The 23,266-nt window shown below is 42.5% G+C and overlaps 1 protein-coding gene and 1 long non-coding RNA gene across 6 annotated transcripts in view; one reads left to right on the top strand and one right to left on the bottom strand.

Annotated features, from left to right (window-relative positions):
- Positions 1-23,266, top strand: part of LOC103465763 (integrin alpha-11-like) — a 117,241-nt gene that overhangs the window by 12,587 nt on the left and 81,388 nt on the right. The gene's annotated exons all lie outside the window — the stretch shown is intronic.
- On the bottom strand, positions 8,859-9,181 carry LOC103465762 (uncharacterized). The gene is made up of 2 exons (XR_533844.3): positions 9,011-9,181; positions 8,859-8,939 (listed from the first exon to the last, which is right to left on the bottom strand). It is a non-coding gene; the product is annotated as an uncharacterized LOC103465762 (long non-coding RNA).

The following is a 23,266-nucleotide window of genomic DNA, read 5'->3' as shown; positions in this document are numbered from 1 at the left end:
CACAAAGAAGCTGCTGGAAAGAATAGAGGAAGATCGGTTTAGGTCAGAAAAGTGCATTTATGATTTCATGTTAAGAATAGTATTACAGTTGCAGACTTTGTATTAGGGTCCTGATAGAGAAATGCTGAGGCCAGATGGAGATGCATTGATTGATTGAACACCTTTTTACTTCTTAATTAAATCCTCTAGGCATGGTGGTGCCTTATCCATAAAACATAAACAAGACAGTCATTTCTAAATAATTGGAAACGGCATCCTAGTAGCTTTAAAGAAGGTGTATGAATGACAGAGTGCAGAGAGGAGCTGTGGTATTACATGAGGAGGTCTGAAGTAGTTCTTCACTGGCCAGTGACTTGTCAAAGTGACACAATTCAGACAAGGATGGACGCCAATACTAAACAAGCTCAAGTTTATTGGACACTTTTCTCCACTTTTCTCTCCTGGTCTGAGAGGCTAAGATCAGGTGTGCAGGTCCGATCTAACTGGTGGGGCAGTTCCAGCTCTCAGGGTCAGACAGGCAGAGGGCCAAAGTCAGGAAATCAAAATCAAGTGAGTAATTATGTCCTAGTAAAACATACAGGGACAGCAACAGGGCTTAAAGTAAAAAAAAATCCTGAGCTTGAAACTTATAGTTATGATAGAAATTAACGATACCGTTGCTATTGCCACAGTTTAATAAAAAGTGTTTTTGAATAGTGCAAACAATTGCTTCTAACAATAAAATTAACAAGCTAAACACTCAAACTTAAATAAGACTTCAGTACATTTCAACTCAAAACAAAATGTAAAATGTCTGTGCCCTAAAGGTTTGCCTTACAGGCAAAAATTCTTCAACATTAAATAAGAGTCCTTTCAGTCAATGTTTTATCAAATAATTTAGATCATGCAACATTACCAACTAACTCAGTGTTTCTCAACCTTTTTTGGGCCAGCGCCCCCCTAGCCTTTATCCAGGTCCCTCACCGCACCCCAACATAGAATTTGTAGACTACTTTGCACTGACTATTATTTTATTATTAATATTACTATCACTATTGTAGATGTTTTGATTTTTATGCTTGTTTCTGTATTTATCATCAAGATAATTTCCCAGAGAATAAAAAAGTCATGGGAATAGAAATTATTTTCACAGGTGTGTAAGAAAAATGCAATGAACATTCACGTTAAAATCTGTAGGCCTAGCAGCAGCCAATCAGAGCGGAAAAATATTCTTATTCTTTTCAATTTTCTAGTTGTTAAATATTCCACAAAATGACCAGATAAAAGATGAACAACATGCCAGTTTAAACTTTGATCTATTTGCAAAACGACTGAGCTCTGCAACATTAAAACATGGATAGAACTGTAACTACATTAATCATAACTCTTCTTCTCTTCAGAGTTTCTGTCGGTTTCTGGTGGTGCAGCTCTGTGCTGCCTTCAGGAGAATGGGACATCAGAGTATCATCCATAAAATTTCACCCACGTCGCATTTATTGTGCAAACCAGAGCTTTCAGTGGAAAAACTAAAGTTCCAGGTCCTTTTAATGCCATAGAAATATGAGACAGAAACATGGATTATATCTTTATATAGACCTGTCTATTGATTTATAGATAATAGTTTTACTGGACAGAAATTACAAAGAACAAATCTGGTTCTTAATCAAATCCTAATGAGTCAAATTGAAAGTGTCATGGAGTCATCAGCCTCATGACATTAACACTGACATGAAAAATAATATTGAAGAAATAAAAATATCAAATCTAATTAAAAACATAAATAAGTGATCAGTTCTTTACTGTTATGGTCTGTAAGATATATTTATTCTCAGTACTAGATGTGGTCTCAACAAACCCATGACACTTCAACAATATTATTTTACCTTTTATCTGGAAATAGTGTCTGTTTATTCTTGCCATACAGTCGTCTGTATTAATTATTGCTCGAAAGGTCTTGCCATACCAATTTATTCCTCTGTATTTATTTTGGTTTCTTAGTTTATTCTTGCATTTTGTTCTTCATTTCCATTTAGTTTTCTTTGATTAGTATCATCTTCTCTTGGTTTATTGCTATGTCCACTTTAGTTTCTTTCCTCGTCGTTTATCGACGCTCGGTAATTTTCACCTGCTGCGCCTCCTAATTGTCATGTTTTTCACATCATGTGTTGATTTTTCACTGTTCAGCGTCGGATTCTCTGTTTTTATGCCATAATTCACATATAGTTCGTCGCTCCGTTTTATGTCCCGCTTCTCCTGTTTCAGAGTTTTGCGCAATGTGCGCGTCGTTTTTTTGTGTGTGTTTTTTTAACCCCTAAGGTGCAGGGCGTTCGGGAAGCGTATCGATGGGGAAAAGGCAGTCTGACATAAACCTTTTAAAACAACGGAAACAATTTCTGCATTCTGATTATTGAAATTTAAAAGTGCTGTGTTGTTCTATCACCCCGGTTTCATACCGGACCACTTACAGTTCCGGTGTTAACGCTATAAAATGAACGCTACGAAATACAGTTTTAGCAAGTTGCTCAAAGTCTAAACTGGTATTGTTGTGATTATAAGGTGTAAAGTTTACCTTCGACCAAACGCCCCCCAAAGGAATCCCAGCGCCCCTGTTGTAAAACTTTCCACCAGCTTCCCGCTTGTCCTCTTTCCTCTAGCCATGCCCAGCGCCACTTGTTTTTAATTCCTTTCTCAAGTAAACGTGTTTCTTTACCGGGTGAGACAAAGTCCATCTTCTTTCATATCGCATTTCATTTAACCGCCGAACCGAACGCATGCGCTTCTTTTCCAGTGGCGGAGCTAGACTTTTAAAGCTGGGGGGGCTAAGGGGGGGCCAGGACTACCTCTGGGGGGGGCAAAATTGTAAATGTGTGTGTGCACATATATATAATTTTAAAAAATAACCAAACTGAATATTTGGTTATTTTTTAAGCCCCTCTGTCATTTGACATGTTATAATTAACACCTTTGACTGGCGCACATGGAGACATAATAGACTTTACGCAGAGTTCATCACAGAGGAAACTAAAATCAATCAAATAAAAGATCCTTTCTGAATATCATCTCATGGACACTGAACTAAATGCGTCTTTCTGACCGGGAGCTGACAGCGTGTTGAAGAGTTATGGACACCTTGGTTAGGAAGCTCTGGTTTGACAGGTAATTTGACGGGTAACAATATTTTGGGTCGGACCAGAATTATTTGCCTGATGGTGGTTCAGGCTTCTAATGAGTTTACATTTAATGAGTTTGGAGCACACAGAGAAAACCTAAAGAGAATGTGATCTACTTATTGTAGTTTAAGTAGAGGAATAACAGCTGACTGTTGAGAGAGGAAAGAAATTAAAGTGCAGATCCGTTAGGCAGAAACAAGCGCAGAGCGCTGGGCGATAAATGCGCTTAAATGCTCGATACGCTCCAATTAATCACGCATGAGATGACAAACGTCAAATATACAATATATAGTTACACTGCGTACGTTAATGGTGTTTTAAAAACAAAACCAGTAAAAACGGAGTTAATATGTCAGATTCCCTCCTCAGCCTCGTCTTGATAAGAACAGAGAGCAGTTCGCTGGTTTCTGTCCAGACTGTGATCAAGCGCACAGCTGACCACTTGGTGCGCAGACAGTTTCAACTTTACGCACAGAGAACATCGTGGAGCTCATTATTAATCAGACTAAGAACAATATCAGTCAGAGAATCACCTCTGATCTGGACGCTTTAACGGACCAGAGACTTTGGAGCTCCTAGCGCAGCTGATCCGCTTCTGCGGGGTTTTTCTCCCGCAGAGGGATCAGGAAACGATCAGAGTTCTGTCGTCTTCTAATCACGTCATTTCGTGAATTGTTACCTGATTTCAAAAACGTTCTAGCAGAGAAATAATAAATGTTTCGTTTGATGACTACAAATTGGAAATAAAATTCTTTTTTTCTTTGACGGACAACGAAAAAAACTGTAGCGCAACCTCTGCTCCAAACTACGAACATTGTCGACCCCTCTTCATTTTTTTCTCTTTTTTGCGGAGGATCAATAAATAACTTATTGGTGTTTTACCATCACCACCAGGTATGACGTGCTTTAGGCTTTGAGTTTCACCACAGCGCAGCATAACTGAAACACCCAGGAGAAGAATATCAGCTTGTTTTTATGAGTATAAAGGAGGCTGGTATCGCGCCTGATAAAAATCTATTTATTTATGTCATCACATGGACTTATATAAAGTTTTATACATTTTCTTTTGATATATTTATTATTGTTTTTCTTCTTTAGATATTAGGTTGGCTTAGAATGATTCCAAATAATGTACAGGAATAACCTGGTGCGGTTACATGTCAATAATCTGGGGGGGCCACTAGGGGGGCCAATCAGATGACAGGGGGGGCACTGGCCCCCCTGGCCCCCCCTCTGGCTCCGCCACTGTTCTTTTCTACAAAGCGTTTTACAGTCATTGGTCAAGAACACGGGAGCTAGAATTCTGATTGGCAGAAGACATCTTTGTAGACGGAGCTCTTTAAGCCCGGAGACTACAGTTTGGTTGAGGCGGACCGTTTGGTCAAAAGCCGGAAATCCGGCCCCCGGCCTGAGCTCTTTAAGCCCTGGATAGCAAATACAAGAAAATGGTGAAAAATTATAATGTAGCCCTGAATGGATATAAATTGTGTGACATGTCAATGACATATTGAAACAATACCACAGCGATTTTGTGCTGTAATCAAATGTAAAGGTGGTCCCACAAAACCGTAGAGCAGGGGTCCTCAAATCCAGGCCTTGAAGCCCACTGACCTGAAACTCTTAGATGTGTGCCTGGTTCAATATACCACAATCAATTGGATCCTCTGAAAACGACCTCGTTATTTGACCCAGGTGAGCTAAACCCTGCAGAACACAAACACACCTGGATCTGAGGGGTCCTACATTAGTGTGTGACAAATTTTGTAGCCATCAAACAATCTACTGACAAAGAATAAACCATCTACTTCTACTAATCAACATGAAAAGGTAGGAAATAATCCGAAAATATTCAGCAATCTTATTTGAATAATTGCTTAAGTTTTATTTTATTCATTCATTTTCTAAATCTCGTGTCAAAAAAAATTCTACTTCTGATTTCTTTCTCATCTTAGAGGAAAAGGAATGAAGTTCTACCTTCCAGCTCCAAATTAAAATAACAACTTTCATATGTAAAAATACAATATAGGTTGAGGTTTGCAACCAGCAAAGTGTTAGCAGTCCAGCCTTTTACCTTTCTCCCTTTGTTGAGGGAGCTTAGGCCTGTACTGCTCCAAAATATCTCCTCATATGGATGAATTGATCCCAGCTGGGACCAAACATGAAAGTAATAGCTAAATACTGAAGTTATTTCCATGACTGAGTTCCGTAAGATTCTCCAGTTTCTTGGAAGAACACAGAATAATTCAGATAAACCTGTTGGGTGAAAACATGAGAAATGGATAACAGACGCTGTTGATCGGACTGAACCATGTGAGCATCATACGGCTAACCTGTTCTGGTTCAGATTGTTTTCAAATTCTTCAGAATTACATTCGAATCTTTAGCTTCTAAAGTCCCCCAACTTCCATTTTATGAATAGTTCCTATCTATTTAGTCATTAGCAGTCAAGTAACTTAAGAAGGAAACTGGTTGCACTCAAAGAAAAAAGGGTGTTGAATATACCACACACCACACTTTTCAGTTTATTTGTAAAACATTTTTTGAATCATGTATAATTATATAACACTTTGTGTTGGTCTTTCACATAAAATTTATATTTATGCTTGTAATGTGACAAAATATAGACAAGTTGAAGGGGTATGACAGTGTAAAACCCTCAAATACCCATCTATAGACATTTCCACACAAAAGGCCAGAAATATCCTCCAAGCTAGTTGGACACTTTGAAATACCTCACACAACACTGTTACCATATCAATGTTCAATTATTCTAATAAGAGCTATAAAATGAGAGAAGAGTATTTACACTGTTATATTTCTCAGTTATTAAAGGAAAAGAGAATCACAGAATGTCGGGTTTATCAAACAAAGACAAAAGCAGCTTTCTTTAAAAAAAATAAGTAAGGCCTTTGGTGTGTTCCTCCGTGCAATCTGGAGTCAAAACTAACATACCGAAGAGATCTGGAAACAAATAGAGAAAAAGTTTATCAGCAAGTTGTGCAATACTGCCACATTTTTAGACAGGGCTACAGTCCTCCAGCCATGCAACATCTTTATGCCTTTGACATCTCAGGTAAACAAGTGGAAAGTATTAGTATGTCATGAGTTCAGCTAAGCCTTATGTCATGATGAAGTGCTGCATGTGGGAACGGTGAGCTCTAGCTTTTCCATCTGCTCCAGTCCCAGTTTCCTACTAAAATGAGCTACATTTGCATTCCAGCATTCAACTATGATCTTATTCCTCCCTCCTCACACAGAAAATCATCCTTTTTCCACTTCCTTTGTAATACACGTTTGTTTTCAGCAAAAGGATATTTTTTTAAAATCTCATTTTGTTTTGTCATGTATTACTTTGAAGTAATTTTTTTTTTGGTTAAAACTTGTATTATAGGAGCCTTGATTAATGTCTTCAGACAATTTCTGCAGTTCCATCAGGAACTGAGGACTTACATCTGATGTGAATAATTTGTTTCTGTGTGCTGGCCTGGTCATTAGTCACCTCCTTGTTCATTGCCTCTAACAACCTGCTTTGCTATAACTAACTCATAGGTACTTTAACAGAGCAATTCCTTCCTCCTAAGGTTATCTCTGCCTTAGTGAATCTTCTGAGGCTTTCATAATCAGAATCTATGAACTTAGGTAGAATTTATTTCTTATGCTCCGTTCATCCATGAGATAGCCAAGGACCAGAATTCACTTACTCAAGATAAAGCCACAATAAAAATCTGTGTGGAAAAAGTCCAGCTCACAAAACGCTTCTCCCTTGGTCCTTCAGCTGTCCCTTGGCGCTAGTGCGCATTTAAGTTGTTGCACTTTTTAGACGTTTTTATCCCCAAAACAGCTCACCAAAGTTCTTCTTCTTCTTCTTGTCAGTTTTACTGGCGGTTGGCAACAAACTGTTAGTTGCATTACCGCCACTTACTGGTATGGAGTGTGGCTCATGATGCTCTAAATATTTATCCATATCTATATATACATATATTCTATCATAAATTCTACCTAAACATACACTCACACATACACACGTAAAAACACATACGTGCTTATGCACAACTTTGTATACCATTCTTCTATATTATGCACACATTCACAAACACAGTTACTATAATCAAATTCTATGAAATAATTTAGTTTTCTTTAGAAATTGAATCATTATTTGCATATGTTTACTCCCCAAATTCTTCCTCAAAATATCTAATAAATTAACCTTTTCTTTAATACTTTCAAACTCTCTCTTCATACATCTTCTCTTTTTCATATGACATTCTAATGTAAGATGCTCTATATTTTTATATTTATCACAGTAATCACATTTGCCAGTTTTGTGCTTTTGAATTTTAAAAAGTGAATAATTAAGTCTTGTATGCCCAAATCTTAACCTTGCTATTACTCTTTCCTCCTTTCTATTTCTTTCTCCTACAATCTTCTGAATTTTATAAAACCATCTTCCTGTTTTATCTTTATCCCTTCTTTTTTGCCATACTTTCTTCAGTTTATCTTTAACAATACTCTTTCCTTCAGATTTACTTGTTTTAACTGTAAAGCTAATAGGATTCTGAATTATCCTCTTTGCCATTTTATCTGCCCTCTCGTTTCCTTCTACTCCAGTATGCGCTGGAACCCACACAAATATAACTATTAAACCCATGTTTTGTATTCTGAATGAAATATGAAATATTTCTAATAAAACGTTCATTCTACTATCTGATTATATTTTAAACTTAATAATGCAGAGCTTGAATCTGAACATATTGTTTTTAATGGTTTTATGTCTTCTACCCATTGCTAATATTGCCAACATTTCTCCTGTGTATACTGATAATCCATCTGTAATTCGTTTTCCTATTTTTATATTGAATTCTGGTACTACAAACACTATTCCTATTTTCTCAGTTATTTTTGATGCATCTATATGAATTTGAAGATATTGATAATGTTAGGATTTGAGTTTTCTGTGTTTATTTTGGGTTTTTTCTGGGTTTATTGTGATCCTGTTCCCCTCTGTCTGTCCTGTCTGCTCCCTAATTGTTTCCCAGGCGTGTCTCGTTTCCTGATCACCCTCCCAGTGTATTTAAACCCACCTGTTGGGTTTGACTGTTGTCGGGTCCTCATCTTTGTCACTGTCTAATGTCAGTTGTTGTCGTCTCACGTCTCTGCTCTCCAGTTGAACTGTAAAGTCCTGGTTAGCGTTAGCTCTCGTTTTCAGTTCTGTGTATCAGTAGCTACAGGCAATTAGCAGTGCGCTAAACTTTCTGCCGTGCTGCCTGTGTTGGACTGTTTTGAGCTTTCATCATTAAATTCATCATTTTCACTACAACCTGGGTTCAGCCTGCATCTCTCCTCAACACCTCAAACCCACTTCATGACATAATTACTTAAATTTAATTGCACTGAATAACTATCTACAATGTATGATTTATCTTGTTTCTTTTCCATTATTGACATATCTACTATTGCTTCTGGTAGAATCCAGGGTGGTATAATTGATATTGGTGTTTGACTAATTTCTAAACTATTCATTTAAAATTTTTCTTTTCAATTGTTCATCCAAAGCTCATTTCTTTTTCCCCAACATGGATTTAAAATGTCCAGAGTTGGATGATCAAAGTTACTGCCTTGCAAATTTAACCAATAATTTTGTTCTTAAATCTGTCATGTCGATATTAATTTTCCGAACCCACATGCAAGAACACGACCAGAAGAGACGAATAAAAGTACAATTATGGTTTATTGAAGTCAGGGGAAAATGGAGAGGGGGAGAATACTGGAACGGAGGACCAGGTCGTCTTACTGCCGATGAAAGACACGAGGTTAGAAACTGCGAGGAGACTGTTGTCCAGAAATAATCAGAGAATGCTTACTTGAGAAGGGTGGAGTGATCAGCTTGAGTTTGTGTGAGTATGACTCGATGGAGAGCGGACAGTGATAATTAGCGGCCGGAGTAGCGGCGTAGGTTTCTGTTCTTGTAGCATCTTTTCTCCGGTGAGCACTCAGGCGATGAGAAGGAGCGGAGCTGCTGCTAATATCCAAGACCCACGCCTTCTAAACAAGCTGCAGGTGTGCGCCCGGGTTGAACCTCGCCGCTATCCAGGGGTAGCACATGGGTGACATCTAGTGGATGTCACGAGGAATAACGGTTCCAGAGACAAGTGAAAAATAAAAACTAAAACTAAAGAAAACAAACTAAGAAATAAAAGGGGAAAAAACACAGACCCTGACACTAACGGCATTTCTCCCAGTTCTATTTCTAATGCTGCAGTCGGTGTGGTTTTGAATGCTCCAGTAATAATCTTAGTGCCTGAAGTTGAATAATGTCTAATTTAACCAGATGTGTTTTAGCTGCTGAACCATAAACTAGACAACCAAAGTCTATGTTAGATCTTATCATTCCAGTGTAAATATCTGTTTTAGTGATTGTGTATCTGCTCCTCAGTCACTGCCAGCCAAGCATCTCAAAATATTCAACATTTTCTTACATTTATCAACAATTTTTTGAATATGTATATTCCATTTTAACTTTTCATTAAACCATAGCCCTAAAATGTTATTTTACCTGTTCTAATTCTTGGTTATATAATTTTAATTTTAATATCATTACTTTCGTTTTATCAACTGAGAACTTAAATCCCCATTGCAACGCCCATTTCTCTATTTCAATAATAACCTCTTGTAATTTCTTTACAATAAAATCAAAATTGTTCCCTCTTTTCCAAACAGCTCCATCATCTGCAAAAATGAACAACCCAGGTCTTTTCCAATATCTTTAAATACGTCATTTATCATAATTGAAAACAGTAATGGATTTATAATACTCCCCTGTGGAGTTCCATTTTCTACAATATATTTTCCTGAGATAACTTCTCCAATTCCAACTTGTATTTATCTATTTATTCAAAAGTCTTTAATCCATTTAAATATTCTCCCTTTAATACTCAATTTATGTAATTGAATTAATAATCCCTCAACCCACATCATGTCATATGCTTATTCTATATCAAAAAATACTGCCACTAAACTTTCTTTATTTACTTGAGCTCTTCTAAGCTCACCAAAGTTCCAGCACTCTCCATCGAGTCTTTCTCTTCTCTCTCGGTCACTTTAGTTAGTCCCGCCCCTCAGTCAATCAGAATTCAGGAAAAGTGTAATCACCCAATAGCAACTGACCTTAGGCAGAACAACCAAAAGAAAAACATACACAGCACTATAGTCTCACACCTCGTGTAGAGCTGTTCATTACATACAAACTACCCAGTGGCGCAACTACCGTGTTTCCCCGAAAGTAAGACAGTGTCTTACTTTCTTTTTATCCCCAAAAGCCCCACTATGTCTTACTTTCGGGGTATGTCTTATATTGGAAAAAAATTGTCAAATTTTTTGTTTTAACCATAAAATTCACATTTATTAACAACCTGAACAGTATTGTATTATGGTATTTTAAGCAGGAGGCGGCAGTGACAAGTGCAGGGGACGGCGCGGTGACGTATGGAGAGGGAGACGGTGTGGACGTGGGCAGGAGGCGGCGCAGCTAGATGAGAGGGAGGCGGCAATACCCCCGTGTTTCCCGAAAGTAAACGGCTTATATTAGCCGACCCCCCTGAAACCCCGATACGTCTTACAATCGGGGGTGTCTTACTATCGGGGAAACACGGTACACATTATTTAGGTGGATGCGAGAACGAGTTTCAAACTTTGCGCCTTCATTTTTCTTCTCTCTTCGCTGCTCCATCTGTCTACGCCCTCAGCCAATCAGTAAAAAGCAGCGAAGCTTGGTGTTCCCGCTAAATCCTGAATATACCCAATTTGGGTTGTCTTGGAGTTTTTATCGCAACCTGTGGGGTTTTCCCTGTCTGGGAACGAGAATACGACCTGCTGAATGTGACAGGTAGCCAATCAAAAAGCGCGGTGACGTAAGAACAGAGGGGAATCCCAAACAGCTGACATATCGCGCAACTGAGTCCGGTGGATATCGGAGATGATATGTGGAAATGTTTATTATTAAATATAAAGGTCATTATTATGTTTATTCAGTTAAAAATGTTAACTATGAAAAAACATATTCACCTTCAAATCAATAGTGCAGCAAATAGAGCGGCTGCTCCCGTTGTCTTTTACCCACCGCCTTTTCTTTTTGTTACGTCTTTTATTCAAATGAGTCTACAAACTATCACTATTGCTTCTACATCGTCATCCGTGTTTGGTTATTCTAAATTCCCCCTATGTTGGGGGTTTTACTGGATTATCCTCTGGAATCGGGATGTTCGTGACTGGAATCGGTTCATGTTGCTTCTGCCTTGGAGACACGAACCGATCGAACCTGTTGGACTTTTATCAGCTCTGTGGTCACAGAGGTTTGGAGAATCGGCCGACAATTCTTAAATCTCTCCGTCTAAACCAGACTTAAGACTCAAGCTCTACTCATCTCCTCTCGACCGCAGCCAAAACGCTCTGACTCTGGTCGCTATGGTAACGTTTACATATCCCTTCAAAATAAGATACAGAAGCGCCACAAAAATGAACATTTTACTTTTGTGAAAACTTTAACTCACAATAATGACTAACGGAGCCCTGAGCTTGTTTCTCTGCAACCAGAAGGTCCCATCAGGGAGTGATGAGAGACAATAACACCCGAAGTGTTGCTTGTATCCAAGCAGGCTTCAAGCCTCTTCGCCGTGGCGAAGAGGCTTGAAGCTTCATTGTCTCATTAGCAGCCGGTCGCCGCATGTTACGCAGAGCGGCTTGTAATGTGGGACTCACCTACCGGTCCGGGATTAATCCATTCTCCTGTCTCTGCTCTGGGCCTTTTCCCCTTCACAAAAAAGCTTTCCAAAGACATCTGATCCGTTTCTTACTCATTTTGCTGCTTTTGGCCTCAGTGTTGGCGCGCAAGTAGCTGGTTAAAGGATTTTCAAAATAAAAGATCCTCCAGACTCAAATAATACATAAAACGGAAATATTTCACTATTTCTTGCGCGCCCCGGTACCAATTGGTCCACAGACTGGTACCGGTCCACGGACTGGGGTTTGGGGACCACTGGTTTATAACATCTTGTTGTCAGTTTACTTTTATATATAGAACTAAATCTTTTTGGTTAAGCCGTTTTAATTCTGGGATAGTCACATGTTCAAAATTTTACTGCTAACTGTTTAAAAGTTAGCTAGTCTAGTCACAATGATTTAGAATGAGACTGAAACAGCAGCAAAATTAGCCTTTTTATTATTTAAAGTGAGCAACACCTGATCATACTCGACCACTTAACATGTATTTATATTATATTATCCATCCATCCATCCATCCATTTTCATCCGCATATCCGGGGTCGGGTCGCGGGGGCAGCAGCTTCAGAAGGGTGGCCCAGACTTCCCTCTCCCCAGCCACTTCTTCCAGCTCCTCTGGAGGAATCCCAAGGCGTTCCCAGGCCAGCTGAGAGACATAATCCCTCCAGCGTGTCCTGGGTCCCATCGGGAGGGGCCCTCCCGGTGGGACGTTCCCGGAACACCTCACCAGGGAGGCGTCCAGGAGGCATCCTTACCAGATGCCCGAGCCACCTCAAATGGCTCCTCTCGATGTGGAGGAGCAGCAGCTCTACTCTGAGTCCCTCCCGGATGACCAAGCTTCTCACCCTATCTCTAAGGGAGAGCCCAGCCACCCTGCGGAGGAAACCCATTTCGGCCGCTTGTACCCGTGATCTCGTTCTTTCGGTCATGACCCAAAGCTCATGACCATAGATGAGGGTGGGAACGTAGATCGACCGGTAAATCGAGAGCTTCGCTTTTTGGCTCAGCTCTCTCTTCACCACGACGGACCGGTACAGCGCCCGCTTCACAGTAGACGCTGACCCAATCCGCCTGTCGATCAGCCGCTCCCTTCTTCCCTCATTCGTGAACAAGATCCCCAGATACTTAAACTCCTCCACTTGAGGCAGGACGACCCCCCTGACCCGGAGAAGGCACTCTACCCTTTTCCGGCTCAAGACCATGGCCTCGGATTTGGAGGCACTGAGCCTCATCACAGCCACTTCACACTCTGCTGCGAATGGCTCCAGTGAGAGCTGCAGATCACGTTCCGATGAAGCCAACAGAGCCACATCATCCGCAAAAAGCTGAGATGTGATCCTAAGGCCACCAAAACGGATCCCCTCAACACCTCGGCTGCGCCTAGAAATTCTGTCCATGAAAGTAATGAACAGAATCGGTGACAAAGGGCAGCCTTGGCGGAGTCCAACTCTCACCGGAAACGAGCCCGACTTACTGCCGGCAATGCGGACCACACTCTGACACCAGTCATACAGGGACCTGACAGCCCGTATCAAAGGGCCCGGTACCCCATACTCCTGGAGTACCCCCCACAGGGCCTCCCGAGGGACACGGTCGAACGACTTCTCCAAGTCCACAAAACACATGTACACTGGTTGGGCGAACTGCCATGCACCCTCCAGGACCCTACTGAGGGTGTAGAGCTGGTCCAGTGTTCCACAACCAGGACGAATACCACACTGCTCTTCCTGAATCCGAGGTTCGACTATCCGACAGACCCTCCTCTCCAGGACCCCTGAATAAACCTTACCAGGGAGGCTTAAGAGTGTGACCCCCCTGTAATTGGAGCACACCGTCCGGTCCCCCTTTTTAAACAGGGGGACCACCAGCCCAGTCTGCCAATCCAGGGGAACTGCCCCCGATGTCCATGCGATATTGCAGAGTCGGTGGCCCAACACAACCCTGCAACATCCAGAGCCTTAAGGAACTCCGGGCGGATCTCATCCATCCCTGGGGCCCTGCCACCGAGGAGCTTTTTGACCACCTCGGCGACCTCGTCCCCAGAGATTGGAGAGCCCAACCCAGAGTCCCCAGGCTGAGCTTCCTCATGTTGGTGGGATTGAGGAGGTCTTCGAAGTATTCTGCCCACCGGCCCACAACGTCCTGAGTTGAGGGCAGCAGCACACCATCCCCACTATAAACAGTGTTGGTGCTGCACTGCTTCCCCCTCCTGAGACACCGGACGGTGGACCAGAATCGCCTCAAAGCCGCATGGAAGTCTGTCTCCATGGCCTCTCCAAACTCCTCCCACGCCCGAGTTTTTGCCTCAGCGACCACCCAAGCCGCATGCCGCTTTGCCCGCCGGTACCCATCAGCTGCTTCTGGAGTCCCACAAGCCAAAAAGGCCCGATAGGACTCCTTCTTCAGCTTGACAGCATCCCTCACCGAAGGTGTCCACCAACGGGTTCGAGGGTTGCCGCCGCGACAGGCACCAACAACCTTGCGGCCGCAGCTCCGATAGGCCGCCTCGGCAATGGTGGTACGGAACATGGTCCACTCAGACTCAATGTCCCCCACCTCCCCCGGAACGTGTTCGAAGTTCTGCCGGAGATGAGAGTTGAAGCTCCGTCTCACAGGGGACTCTGCCAGGTGTTCCCAGCAGACCCTCACTACACGTTTGGGCCTGCCAGGTCTGACCGGCTTCCTCCCCCACCACCGGAGCGAACTCGCCACCAGGTAGTGGTCAGTGGACAGCTCCGCACCTCTCTTCACCCGAGTGTCCAAGACATACGGCCGCAAATCCGATGAGATGATGACAAAGTGTTGACATGGTGTTCGTGATGGACAATCCGTGACGAGCACAGAAGTCCAACAACAGAACACCACTCGAGTTCAGATCGGGGAGGCCGTTCCTCCCAACCACGTCTCTCCAGGTCTCACTGTCATTGCCCACGTGAACGTTGAAGTCCCCCAGTAGAACAAGGGAGTCCCCAGGAGGGGCACTCTCCACTACCCCCTCTAAGGACTCCAAGAAGGGTGGGTAATCCGAACTGCTGTTTGGCCCGTAAGCACAAACAACAGTCAGAACCCGTCCCCCCACCCATAGGCGGAGGGAGGCTACCCTCTCGTTCATCAGGGTGAACCCCAATGTACAGGCGCCCAGATGGGGGGCAACAAGTATGCCCACTCCAGCCCGGCACCTCTCACCGTGGGCAACTCCAGAGTGGAAGTACGTCCAGCCCCTCTCAAGGAGACTGGTTCCAGAACCAGAGCCATGTGTCGAGGTGAGGCCGACTATTTCTAGCCGGAACCTCTCAGCCTCGCACACTAGCTCCGGTTCCTTCCCCACCAGAGAGGTGACATTCCACGACCGAAGAGCCAGCTTCTGCAGCTGGGATCAGACCGCCAGGCTCCCCTCCCTCGGCTGCCGCCCATAGCACAATGCACCCGACCCCTTTGGCCCCTCCGATGGGTGAGCCCATCGGAAGGGGGACCCACGTCTCTTCGGGCTGAGCCCGGCCGGGCTCCGTGGGTAAAAGCCCAGCCACCATGCGCCCGCCATCGTGCCCCACCTTCAGGCCTGGCTCCAGAGTGGGGCCCCGGTGACCCGCATCCGGGCGAGGGAAAACGATGTCCAAAGTTTGTGTTCATCATCAGGGGTCTTCGGGCTGCGCTTTGTCTGGTTCCTCACCTAGGACCTGTCTGCCTTGGGTGACCCTACCAGGGGCATAAAGCCCCAGACAGCATAGCTCCTAAGATCATTGGGACACTCAAACCCCTCCACCACGATAAGGTGGCAGCCCAAGGAGAAGTATATATTATATTATATTATATTATATTATATTATATTATATTATATTATTTAGATATTTAGGAGAACAGCAGTGCTAGAATGATGTTGAAGAAAGGTGAAGAAGCTCTGGTGAGGTCTTCATTTAGTTTATTGAAATATGTATTAACTGTTTTTAATTTTTAAATAAACTATTTTATTATGAGAGGAGCAGGTCAGGGAAGACATAGGAGAACCAGGTGGAGTTTCAGAGTGTGAAGATATAAAAATTATATTAATTTCAATAAAACCAGAAAGGAGAACAGGTGAAGACTTATGTTGTAACAGTCATGCTGTTTGGTTCCTAGAGATGAGTAGGTATCACCTCAAGGGGGCACCTATTTCCTTTGTTGTTGTTGTGCTATTGTACAGAAGAAGAACTGATCTTCCTTTTTGTTGTAGAAGAGAACATAGGTGATTATCATAGACATAATATAAGGATAGACGCCTCATGGACCGCTCTCTCCTATTGTCGCTGACGAGATTTAGGGGGGCCATCTTGGAGCGGTACACCACTCCACTCAGTCCTATGTGGTTAGCAGCACAATGACGTATCAGCACATTTAATCGATTGTAACACGCTTTTTTGTTACTGGAAACCATATTCAAACATCTATCAAAGCTACATTTATGAACAATTGTATTATTTTAAGTATGTTTTTAATACATAGTTCAGCATATTTAAATATGCTTAGTGGCTATATCAATAGAATAGGAATGGAATATTCTGATATTGATGTATGATGAGCATATTACAAAGCATACAGCCGTTCATAATTTAATAAATAAATTATTTAGTAATATTAATACATATTTATAGAACTATACAAACACAAATAAATAATGATTAATACTGACAAATAAATAATGATTAGTACTGAATAATATATATATATATATATATATATATATATATATATATATATATATATATATATATATATATATATAAAACGGTTATTAGATATACAGATGAAATTCCTGCTAAAATTTGTTTCACAATTATCCTGTAATTGGTGGTTTATGGCGCCCCCTATTGGTTACCTATAAATTGGATGAGAAACCAAAAATTCCACACAGTTGGTTCAGCACTCTGTTGTGGTAAGTCAACAAATCCGGTTCTCTTCTAAATGGTGTTGGAAGTTTGTTCAGGAGGGTGACTGGAATCTTTGTTACATTGCACAGAGCCATAGGTTGACCGGTAGAGAGGCTCACTGCGCCATATGTGTTTTATCAACCACTGATTACAGGTAATTATGTTATATTAAATGTCAGTAATTTATTTTGTCAGATATGTGTATCAGTTTGTCAGTTGTGTTTGCCATTCTGTTTGTTTGTTGGTTTCTATGGCAACATGACATGTTTCTTTTCCACTAATCCCCAGAGAGCTTTTAATGACTGCTGTTGTATTTATTATTCATATTCTTTTATTTGTATTCTAAAACTATACGATCAAATGGCCTAGAAAATATAATGTCGGAATTCACTATAATTGTTTGTGAATTACACAATTGGTTCAGCGCTCTGTTGTGAGCCTTAGGTTGACCGGTAGAGAGGCTCACTGCGCCATATGTGTTTTATCAACCACTGATTACAGATTGCAATAAATCACCTAAAAACCAACCAACCGGCCTCCAAGTGTGCATAACAGGACGGACGGGTAAAAACAGAGCTGTCACATTGGTGCCGTGACCTGGATTTCAATCAAGCTCATCGGACCTGTGATCGTCCTAGCTGCCACATTGGTTTTTGAAGACATCAGTTCACACTATGTTTCTGATCATGTTCACAGTTGATATGGTAGCATTACAATGCAGTGTAAAGATATTACTGTACACTTTTATGTGGCATTACAGTAACTCACAAATTACTAGTTTTATTTTGTTGCTTTGATTTATTTTGTTTATTTATTTATTCCAAGTTGGTGATTTTATTTCCTATTGTATTTTGGATTCTGAATATCTTTACATTTGTCAAACTCCTGAACAATGTCTAATCAAAGTAACCACTTTTGGTTTAGCACACCCTAGTATTGGTAGGGGAAGAGGTGTGCTTGCTCCTATTCCTTTTTCTGTTGATAGTCCTGCTCCAAGTGGTCTTATGCCCTCATTAGATGAGATTCCTGGTGCTAGAGTCCATAATCCTGTTGACTATCATGGCAGCACATGTATGCCTAATGTTATACCAACACCAAATCCTAATAGTGATAGTTCTGAGCGTGTAGCAGCCCAGATGAAATCTGTTATCCAGGAGATAGGACATGAGTTGGCTGACACTATTATGTCACGCATGCAGCCACATAACACAGTTGCTCCCAGTTTTACAACCACACAAACTGTAATGAGTACTGTGGGTCAGTCCGGTTGTGTATCTGATGTTTCCCAAGTTCAGGTTGTCATGCAGAGAAAGGTCAAAGAACCTCCATGTTTTGCAGGTAATGGCTCAGATTCCATTACATTCTATGACTGGGAAGATCAGATGAGAACATTTGTTAGGAAAAGCGATGTTAAGATTCAAGAACAGGCTGATGAAATACTTATGCATCTGAGGGGAAAAGCTAAGGATGTAGTTAAGTTTGGGATTAGAAATAGCAACATTAATACTACTGCTCACCCTGACATGATTTATAATCTCCTCAGAAAACACTTCGGCTCTACTAAGTACTCTGCTGTCCCCTTAGCTGACTTTTACTCGACTTTGCCGAAAGACCAGGAAGACCCATATGACTACTGGCTGAGACTAAACCGAGCAGCTGACTTCGCCTCTGACTGCCTGAGAGAGCAGGGCAAATCATTGGAAAACCCTGAGATGGAGGTGACCCGTATGTTTATTAGGAATTGTCCCTGTAAAGACCTGGCTCTCACTTTCAGGTCCAAAACTATTGATAGGTGGTCAGCATGTGAAGTCCTCGAGGTGCTGAATGAGTACTATGCTGAGATGCGCTGTAGAGAAACTTCCCCAGTACACCACGAGAAGACAGTGGACATTAAAGTGCACAAAGCAGAGGTGAGCCATGGCTTAGTCCCTACACATAATAGTCAGGAGTACCCCCAGACACACAGCCCTCAGTATGTGTCCCTTAAAGATGTAATGACCATGTTAGAGAAGGTTCTGCTGCATGGAGCCTCTGATCAGTCACATGTAAGAAGACGAGCTCCACCCAGGCGACCTCTAGACAGTACAGACAAAATTGATGGTTTCACTATTAAACCATGTATTATGTGCAAAGCTGATGACCACAGTGCCTTGTGGTCATCAGCTCAGTGCCGAGAAAATAGGCTTTGTTTCAAGTGTTATGATCCAGGCCATTCACGCCACAACTGTCCAACTAAAATAACTGCTCCAGAGCATCAGGAAAACTGACTGGTCTGCACACAGGGGAGGACAGTGCAGATCAACTCAATAAACCTCCCACCAGTAATGAGTTACCAGAAATCCAAGATAATGCATCCCTCTATGAGTTGTATAGTAGTACATTGACACCATCCAAGAAACTGATATTCCAGGGATCCCAAAGAATAGCAGAAACTAACAGCCTGTTCTACACACCTGTGTCTGTACAGAATGGGCCCACCCTCAAAGCACTGTTAGACAGTGGTTCAATGGCTTGCACAATAAGTCAGACCTCTGTTCAGTCCCTTTTACAGCAGTGTCCTGACATAGCAAAAAGTACGGCTGAATATTATGTCATCATAGGCTGTGGTGGACAACAGGTTTTCCCCAAAGACATGTATGACCTTGATGTCATGGTTTATGGATGCAGGATGATAATTCAAACAATGGTTGTTCCAGGCCAGACAGAACAAATTATTCTTGGCAGCAATGCCATCAAACACATTCTAACCCAACTAAAGAACACTGACAGTTACTGGAGACTAGTTTCCTCACCCAACAATGGCCAGACACCCGACCACTGCCAATTTCTGTCACTGCTATCCAACACAGAACGTTGGAGGGGTGATTGCATTCCAGATAAAGTAGGGACAGTGAAAGTCAAGAGTTGTGTGACCCTGAAACCACAGAGTGAACACCTTGTCTGGAGCAAGTTACCTGAGTCAGCAGTTATGTCGGCAGGCAGTACAATGATTGTCGAGCCAACACGGTCTAAAGCTGGGCCAAAGCATATCCTTGTTGGCAGAGTTGTCACTCCTCTTTGGGGAGATCGATGGGTACCTGTTAGGGTCATCAATCTGACAGACCGAGTTGTAGTACTGAGGAGAAAGGCCAAATTAGCAGATGTGTCTCCATGTATTGCAGTTGAGGACCTGCCAAAAGCTGACAAGATTGAGTGTAATGTGCAGTGTGTACAGAGTGAAGTTGTGCAGCCAAAGTCAGAGGAGGACATGATGAATGCACTGAAAGCTCTGGGTCTGCAAGATATTGACCTGAAATCATGCGAAGTGCCACTGCAGTGGAAAGACAAGCTCCTTGATCTTATTGTGCAGCATGAGTCAATCTTCTCCCGTCACAAGATGGACTGTGGAGAAGCTAAGGGTTTTGTTCACCGCATTCATCTTGTTGATGACAAACCGTTCCTTTTAACCTACAGACGCATACCACCAAGCCAGTACGAGAAACTGAGAACGACTCTGAATGAAATGGAAGAGAGAGGCATTATCCAGAAGTCAAATGGTGAATATGCATCTGCACTTGTTCTGGTATGGAAACCAAATGGTGACCTCAGAGTCTGCACTGACTTCAGATGGCTCAATGCGAGAACCGTGAAGGATGCTTACCCACTACTGCATCAAGCTGATTCTTTGGCTGCTCTTGGTGGTAAGGCCTTCTTCTCAACAATGGACCTGACATCAGGCTTTTATAATGTCCCTCTGCACCCTGATGACAAAAAATATACAGCCTTCTCATCTCCATTTGGACTTCATGAATACAATCGCCTCCCTCAAGGCCTATGCAAAAGCCCGGCTACATTCATGAGGATGATGATGTCCATATTCGGTGATTAGAATTTCACAAGCCTATTGTGCTACCTCGATGATCTGATGGTTTTTGCACCTACAGAGGAAACTGCACTCCATCGCCTACACATGTTTTTCTCCCGCCTCAAGGAACACAACCATAAACTTGCACCCAAGAAGTGCTTCTTCCTAAGGCGATCTGTGAAGTTTCTTGGACATGTCATCAGTGACAATGGTGTCCAAACAGACCCTGCGAAAGTGAAAGCCATAAATGATGTCCAAGTCACTGACCTCACGGAGTCTGATGGGAAAACACCTTGCCCTAGCAAAATCAGATCATATCTAGGCATGATAATGTACTATCAAAGCTTTATTGAGGCATGTTCCGCAAAGGCAAAACCACTGTTTAAGCTTACAGCTGGACTGGATGCTCAAAACAAGCACAAAAAGGGTAGCAAACCTGTCAAAAAGAGAGGTCATGTGAAGCTGACACCTGCTGATTGGACAGATTCATGCCAGACTGCTTTTGAAACACTGAAACACGACCTCATGACAAGTGTTACTCTAGCCCATCCATATTTCAAAGCCCCATTCATTCTAGCTGTCGACGCATCCTTTGATGGTATTGGAGCAGTCCTGTCACAACTGCCGTCTGGTGGAACAGTGGTTAGGCCAGTTGCCTTTGCAAGTAGAACTCTTTCACGCTCCCAGCTAAACTACCCTGCTCACCAGCTAGAATTTCTTGCATTAAAATGGGCAGTATGTGATAAATTCAGCCATTGGCTGAAGGGTAGACACTTCACCATATGGACTGATGATAATCCATTGACATATATCCTGACTAAGCCCAGACTTGATGCATGTGAACAGCGGTGGGTGGCAAAGCTTGCTGCATACGACTTTAACCTGAAATACATTCCTGGCTCAAAGAACATTGTTGCAGACGCCTTGAGTCGTGAGCCATTTATCCAGTCATGTGTGGGTCATCGCCTCGTAAATGAGCCATATACCTGTTGTTGGATCAGGTCAACAGTGTGAATGACAGACTCGTGCAGGATGTCTTCAGAGTGTCCAACAGCTGTCAAGCTATTGTAGATGATGGTGGTGAGATACCAAATGAGCCAGTTCAAGACACAGTTCCAACAAACACAAAAGGCTCAGTATCAGCAGAGGAAGTTGCTGCCATCCTCAATGTTCAGTCCAGTGGAGGTGTGAGCCATATGATGGGAACTGGTGTTGACCCCAATTTTCTGCTGGATGAAAACCAATCATCTGCATTTCCACAGAGTCAGCTTGTCAATTGGCAGGAGGCTGACAACACAATCAGCAGAGCCATGTACTTCGTACGGAGACATAGAAGACCTACCAAACGTGATAGGGCTAATGAATCACGGAGCATGATTAAGCTGTTGAAACACTGGACCAGACTCACCATACAGAATTCGCATGCTGTACAAGGCAAGGAAAGATACTCACATGAACAAGAAAATCCTCCAGTTCATAGTACCTGACTCAATAAAACAGAAAGTTCTTCATGGTCTCCATGACGCAGCGGGTCACCAAGGCCAGCACCGTACCTTGTCTCTGGTGAGGCAAAGGTTTTTCTGGGGTGGCATGAGCCGTGATGTCATGAACTATGTTCGGTCTTGTCAGCGCTGCATTGTAGGGAAGACACCTGAACCACACAGTCGTGCACCACTCCAAAACATAGTCACTACAGAGCCTATGGAATTAGTCTGCATAGACTTTTGGACTGCTGAGCAAGGGAACAAGTCTGTAGATGTTCTAGTTGTTACTGATCATTTCTCCAAGATGGCACACGCCTTTCCCTGCAAGAATCAGACTGCCAAGGAAGTTGCTTGTCGTCTCTGGAACAACTTCTTCCTCATTTATGGGTTTCCTCGCCGTATACATTCTGACCAAGGGGCCAACTTTGAGAGCAAGCTAATCAAAGAGCTTCTAGAGATGGCCGGAATAGAGAAATCCCATACAACCCCTTATCACCCCATGGGGAATGGTGTTGCAGAGAGATTCAACAAGACTCTGGGAGACATGATCAGATCCCTTCCCCCACAGCCAAAAACAAAGTGGCCACAAATGCTACAGCTACTAACCTTCTGCTATAACTGCGCAGAGCATGAGACAACAGGGTTTGCACCATTCTACCTGGTGTTTGGAAGGATCCCTCGTCTACTTGTTGACGTGATGTTTCAACATGCCCTCACCAATGATACTGTTGTCAGCTATTCAGACTTTATCTCTGACCTAAAGAAAAATCTACATGAGGCTGCTCAGATTGTGCAGAAAAACAACCTCAAAGAACAGACTCGCCATGCCAAGCTATACAACCGCAAGATCAAGGGATCACCTCTTGTCATTGGAGACAGAGTACTGATCGCCAACAGAGGAGTACAGGGGAAACGCAAGGTTGCAGACAAGTGGGAATCTACCTCTTATGAGGTCATATCAGTCAAGCCTGATATTAATGTCTACAGAGTTAAGGATGTCTTAATGGGCAGAGAGAGAGTTGTCCACAGAAACCTGCTACTCTCTGTTAGCTTCTTGCCCTGTGAGAGTGCTGAGGACCATGAACCTGACCATGAATCTGACAGTGCTGC

This window comes from Poecilia reticulata, chromosome 6 (assembly GCF_904066995.2).
Source record: "Poecilia reticulata chromosome 6, P_reticulata-male-v2, whole genome shotgun sequence".
In the NCBI taxonomy this organism is placed as follows: domain Eukaryota; kingdom Metazoa; phylum Chordata; class Actinopteri; order Cyprinodontiformes; family Poeciliidae; genus Poecilia; species Poecilia reticulata.
This window is presented reverse-complemented; position numbering and strand designations above follow the sequence as displayed.